Source organism: Lepisosteus oculatus, chromosome 3 (assembly GCF_040954835.1).
Source record: "Lepisosteus oculatus isolate fLepOcu1 chromosome 3, fLepOcu1.hap2, whole genome shotgun sequence".
NCBI lineage: Eukaryota > Metazoa > Chordata > Actinopteri > Semionotiformes > Lepisosteidae > Lepisosteus > Lepisosteus oculatus.
In genome coordinates, this window is record NC_090698.1 from 12161216 (window position 1) to 12168163 (window position 6948).

At 37.4% G+C, this 6948-nt stretch overlaps 1 long non-coding RNA gene across 1 annotated transcript; it reads right to left on the minus strand.

Annotated features, from left to right (window-relative positions):
- Positions 1-2536: 2536 nt before the first annotated feature.
- On the minus strand, positions 2537-6217 carry LOC107076547 (uncharacterized). The gene is made up of 5 exons (XR_011189147.1): positions 6090-6217; positions 4956-5105; positions 3385-3476; positions 2735-2831; positions 2537-2628 (listed from the first exon to the last, which is right to left on the minus strand). It is a non-coding gene; the product is annotated as an uncharacterized lncRNA (long non-coding RNA).
- Between the last annotated feature and the right edge of the window lie 731 nt (positions 6218-6948).

The window sequence follows — 6948 nt, forward strand, 5'->3', positions numbered from 1 at the left end:
ATTCAAATGCAATATAACTTTTTATTCTTTTTCCCAAGGCAATTGACCTGCTTTTATATTTTATTTATTTTTTCACCACACATGTAATCTTATGTACAGTATACGTGTCTTGCACTAATGACCCAACCTCTTTATTTGTCTTTCTAAATTGTGAGACTTGATGAAAGCTGAAAATTTTTTTTTCAATGTATGCATGTATTTTTCTTATGTGTTAACGACTTCATGTTGTTTTCAATGCATTATACATTGTTATGTCTTTCCCATCTGGAACAGTAAAGGAGGTATGTTGCACTCTTTTTTGTTCATAATCAGCCCATTTCTGAAAGTCATCTTAGAATTGTCCAGAATTATGTTTGGATGTTGACCTTCAGTGTTTATCATGAGCCAATTTTCTGATGGTACTGTGATCGATATAATTAATGCAAATGATGAAGAGTAATGGCTGCTGCACTGAACCATGACACAATCCAAATCGCCCATTAACAAAGGTAGGCACTGCTCCCTTACTGTTCCAGAATAACAGCACCTTTCCATTCCATAACAGTGAAGCACTTTAATACAACCATCACCCCAGTTCTTAAGATGATCCTGCTGAATTACCTACAGTTCTATGAGTACATTGTATATTGACTGCATATGACTGCACTCAGACAGTGTGGAGAAGAGTGCTAATGGAAATTAAATGTTTGCTTAGAGACTTAGAGATACAAGAATGTTTGTTATAAAGGTCAATTTTTGGGAGAAAACATTATACCTTCTGCCATATTTTTATGTAAAGAAGAAAGATGTTTTATACTATATTTATACTATATTTACTATATTTTATATTAACATGTATATAATAAGAATTAGCAGTTAAAATGATAATATAAACACAAACACAGAACACAACTAAACTCTAACTGATATAATAATTTGAAGGGAAGAATTTGATTATTTATTTGCTTAACACAGGCCCTTATCTTAAACAATTTGCCAAATATATATATGAAGATTGCAGACTGTTGAGGGAATCTCAAGAATGCTCTAAATGAGTTATTAACTCTCAGAGACAACTCACGTGAGGTGCAAGTGTGATAGGCTCTGTTTTTTATTCATATTTTGTAAAAATATGAATTTCCACTTCAAAGTATCAGAACGAGCAGATTTAATGAGGTATAAAAAAATGTGCAAAAGTCTGGATGTTTTGGAAGGCACTTAATATAGGAAATCACCAACTTGCATAGCAAGCCAATATGGGCTCCTCTGGGCTGTTTTGCGAGGCGTATTAAGAACAGCTTGGAGACCAAAGTAACAGTCTGTGGCATAATAGGACAGGGTATCTGAGACCTGTACTGTGTGGTGGGAGAGTTCCTATAGTTTTAGATTATTTTGACTTATAGGCTAGAGAGTGTAAGTTACTTACAAAAAACACTTTGGGTCTGCAAAACACTGAGGTGCTTTGCAGGTGCTGGACAGGTGGACATTGGCTAATTTCTTTGCCAGGCTCAAAGAGGATGAAGTGTGTAGCAGAGGCTCAGGATGGTTCAGCTGAATCAGGGTTGACAGGAGGGAGAGTTACTGTATGCATTGTTAACCAGTGTAGCTGCATGCTTTTGAGCTTATAAATGAAAGAGAGAAAGAGGGGTCTAGAGAACATTCTCAGGAGTCCTGAGTATTCCCTGGCTTTCACATTAATAGACAGACATGTGGTTGTAGGTGGTAGTTACCAAAAAACAAACAAACAAGCAGCTTCTGCTGTGTCATGCACATGGTTTTCTTTTTTTAATGAACACTGAACCTGGTCAAACAGGATCAGCCCGTCGAGAAAGTCATGGGAAAACTTAATAGTTGCTATTCATAATGGAGTCCTTGCTTCTGAGTGGGAAAGAGTCATTATAAGGCTTGATAATATGAAGATTGATATCTAGTGTACTGGCATCATCACAAAGTAAACAAGATAGAAAAAAAGTGAGAAACTGACTGTAAGGTCAGTATAAGATGGATGATTAATGCAAGTGTGGCAGTAGGTAATAAGATGTACATTAAAAAACAATGTAGAGACAATGGAGATAAGGGCAAAGCAGTAATGAACAAAGGCTGATGATACTGTATGCCTTCCATGATTGAATCATTCTAATAAGCAAATTGCATTGTTTGTTTGAGAATTAAGAATGCAGTATGGTTAAATTGGGTGAAATATAAAGAAACCTATTTATTAGTATGCACGCACTGATATACGTAGTATGTTCCTCATGTCAGCATGGTAATCTATAGCAATTTCATCCAACAGAGGATGAAAATTCCCCAGGTAGTTTTATGACCATATGGAATGATGGGAAAATTCCACATGTGAATGTAGAGAGGAAAAAGTAATAAAAAATACCTTCTTGACCATGGACCTTTGTTGATTGCCTTTAACATAGGTAAACATCTCTATAAAGGTAAAATGAAATAGCCTTAATATTTATGACAAAACACATTCGACATTTGCACACGGTATGTGATTTAATGAGTGATAGGTGTTAAATACACTGGCAAAAACATCTCCCAGAATCCTAGAGCAATCTTAGGCAGTAAGGTGGCAGTTATTGCTTGGTGATGCAACTGCTTTCAGACTTGTCGAGTTTCACTGGGTCACACACTGACCTGTCAAGTAAACAATTCAACAGAGCTTAGAAATAAGCCATTTCACAGGTAGAAGACGAACAGGCTTCTCAGTGATTTACAAACCGAACCAGTCCAGTTCTCTCACCTTCTTCCTTTTCCTTATGGAAAATCTGACCTCCCCGATTCCTCCAGTACACCATCATACCTTTCATAGGAAGACGCTTGGACAGTTCCACTAGAGCCTAAAAAAAAACAATACAGGTTATTTGCTGGACAAGCTTGTTGTTTTGTAAGGTTCGCGGTCTTCATGGTTGAATCTGTGCTTGAAATTCTGAATGAGGGAACTTACAGAGATAGTTACTCAAATGACTTCAGAACATACTTTTTATTGTACATGGACAGAGATCAAAGCAATTGTCAGCACCTAGATGAATTAAGTTTACCACCCTTAACCACAGCCAAGCGTCTGATTACTTAACCAATCTTGAGTTTTTTTATTTTTATATTATATTAATTTAAATTAATTGTCTACTCCTTTCTTTTTTGCTTTGAATTTGTGGAGAAGATTGTTTATATACTGTAAAAATATGAATTTCCACTTCAAAGTGTCAGAACTGGCAGATTTAATGAGGTATAAAAATGTGCAAAAGTCGGGATACACTTGCAAGGCACTGTACGTGTCAGTTTTTTAATACTGGAAATCACCAAATTGGATAGCAAGCCAATATGGGCGGATTGCAGATGGGTGAAAAACATGTTCCTTTAATAAAAGATCTGGTTCGTTGGTATTCCTACCTGTTTTTGAATGGCACTCCTCATTACAGGGTCATTAGGATCCACCCCTGCCTGAATTTGAATGTTGAATCTCAGTACAGCCCTGTTCCTAGCTGTGACATAACAAAGAATCACTGACCCATAGTGAGAGAGAAAACTTAAGTCAGAAGAGCTTAGTCTACTTCTCCAAGCCTCACTGCCTGTCTGCTAATTAGCACATTGTTCATTTTCAGGATAAAGAAAATTCTGAACATTGTCCCTTGTTCTGTGAACTGTGTATTCTTCATCCATCTGGGGTACAGTTAAATCTTTTTTGCTTCCTTTTGTGTACTTGCTCAGCATCTGGGGTATGGTAGTTATTGTCTGAGAAATTTGTCAATGGATGTCACCCACAATTCTCTCTTGACTTCTGTGTCAGAACAGAATAACCATGTCCCTCATTAAACTCCTCTTTGATAATAAACACAGCTGTAAATGGATGAGAAAAAAACTCATCTTAAAATTAGGCTTGGCTTTTTTTTAGGTTTATTCTGTAGAAGCATAGAAGTGGTTTTCTCAAATCGCTCTTTACAGTTATTTGATTAAGGTTCACTCTGACTCACAAACTGCATTATGGTGTGGCTCAGCCTGGAGAGCTGTGTAAGGCTACTGTATGTAAGGCAATAAAACGTTTTCCCCCCATATTAAAACATTTGCAGAGACAAAGCACATGTAGATCAATCTTCCTTAGCTTTAGATTCTTTTAGAACTTGATTTTCAGATCCATGCAAATTCTAGTTTCGAAACAACAGTAAATCTACCTTATGTCCTTGTAAAAAACAAACATATGTCTCTTTCAAAATGCTGAAATTCAGTCTTGTGATTGTGGGCACATTATCTCCTAGTGGACACCGGCAGGTTTGAAAGAAAACTCCCACAGTTTCACATTAGAACCTGCGAGTCTTTTTCCTGACGAAATCCTTATTAGACATATTTTAGGTTTAATTTATACTCAATTAGGGAAAATGTTATACATGTTGTTTTATTTTTCTAATCCACAAGAACACAAAACACAGCTGTGAAAGATTTAGAACCACTAAAATGAATGCTGCATGCGGATAGCACTACAAATTGTTCTTAGTAGGAAAAGAGCAACATGAGGTTGGCATCTGAGTGGTCACATCAGTTGGTGGAATGTATCCAATACTGAAATTGTAATTTATTGGGTGGCCCTTGGGTTACTCATGTAGGTTTTCACTGCCTCATTTTATTTATTAAACTTGTTTAATTTCACTTTATTGAACCTACAGAACTGTTCCTTGTATTTCTACATAATATACATTTTCTACAATATATGGCAAGCCACACTGCAAAATGCTATCTGCATGCACATAAACCTGCTAACAATAATAACAACTTTATGAAAATGCTACAAATAATGATATTGTATTCTTCCGACTATTCTAATGAATAATTATTTTTATGATTATGTGTTTAAAGCTAATCAATGCATTAAAGAATTGCATCATGTTAATCCTTGGAATATTATTAACCCATGGAATATTTATTTCTTGGATTACTGAATGCTAGCAGTCTCTAAGAACATTTCTTACCTAGACACGGGTTCAAATTGCTGGTCACAGTGACTCCTATTGGTGGAATGAATCCAGCTTCACAGGAGCAGCGGTACTGCTGGTCAGTAGTGGTGCACTTTGCATTTGGACCACAGACTGAAGAGCTGTTGTACACACACTCATTTCTGGCTATTATATAAAAATGACAAGTTAACCGGCTGCCCAGGTCTGATTGAACTACGCACTGAAGGTGTTTCACGCATTTAAACAGCCACAACTAAACAGAAATAAAAACTGAATGGAAATATACTGATTTTTTAATGGTAAATAGTGCTTCTTAGGCCACTATTATGTATGCAGGAAAACTATTTTGCCTTACAGTAACTTATAATACAACCTGTGAAATGTGATTGTCAGACTCACTCGCCATGGATATGCAGGAGACCTGTACCAACCTGGGCAATTTATGACCATGCCTGCCTCAGGTGGTTCAGATTACTTAAGGTCTACTCGAACTATGCTCTGCACTCTGAGCAGAATAGAATAACCATGTTCCTCATTAAAATCCTCTTTGACAATGAACACGGCTTTTAATGGATGAGAAAAAAACTAATCTCAAAATTAGGCTTGGGTTTTTTTTCTGCTCTATGAGTTCTTGAAGCCTCCCTGCATTCCTAGTTGTCAAATTCCCTGCCTTGTGCTATGTCTTCGCCTCTTCCTTTGCTCTGAACATGTCTCCGGCTTTTGCCCCTTTGTGCCTCATAACTGTATTTCTCGTGCTATGAACCTTGTTGTCTGCTTGTGTTGATTACACAAGGGGAATTCCCTTTGTGCCTTCACAGTGTCTGGCTTTGAGCCACACTTGCTTCTGAACACAGATCTGGACTGTGTTTGCCTGCACCACACTCTGCCTGTGTCCCTGGCCTAACATGCACACAATACTACTAGCAGCTTCTCTATTTTGTCTCTCTCTTGACTCACAGGTGGGTTCTCCGTAATATTAATAGCCGCTGTGTAGCTCCACCATATGTGGACATGATGGTGATCCACCAGTCATGGCAGAACATTTAGTGATTTGTGTCTTCTAATCATCAGCTTTGTACAGTCCCATTGGCATTTAAAACCACTTTCTCTGATCGCTGAAAGCTAGCAAACCTGTCGAGAAGTTCTTACTTATACATGGGTTGATGTAGCTGGTCAGACTGACTCCGATTGGTGGGATGTATCCAGTGTTGCAAGAGCAGCTGTAGCTCTGGTTACTGATGACACACTGTGCATTCGGACCACACACCAAGGGGCTCTTGTTTGTGCACACACTCATGTCTGCAAAAGACCATGTTCAACATCACCAGAGTGCTCTCAATTGAAATAGCATTGAATTGCTATTGAATTTAAAGGTGGTCTTATAGCTTACATAAGAAACTCATTGGGAACATAAAACATGTTATTTATATTTTGAGTAGAGAGTAAGAAGATGTGCTAATTATTTGAGTAGTAGTAGTAGTAGTAGTAGTAGTAGCTCCTTTGGATAACAGAAAGCTCACTATGACCAGACTGCACATTTCATGACCTGATATCATGACCATCACCTGCCATTCAATCAATTACTTAATCCTAACTATATAGATTTCATGAGTCTTGTCTTCGGATCTGCAAAGAAGAGAGCAAACTAAAGACAGCAGCTACGTGAAAACAGATCTCACCTTGACATGGATTAAACTTGCTTGTCAATGTGATTCCAACAGGACGGGTGTATCCAGTATCACAGGTGCAGCTGTAACTTCCTGGAGTGTTGATACATTGTGCGTTTGGACCACATAATAAGGATGTACTTGCACACTCATTGATGTCTATGAAGAATCGAATGCATTATCATAATCATTTTTCCCTCAATGCTTTTTCAGCATTCCTCATCACAGAAATATTGGCCTTTTTGAACTCTCTCCCATACACAAATACTCAGAAATATATTGAAAAACACTGAGACGCATGCATCTACTGTATAAATACTAAATTATGAAAACAAAAAGTG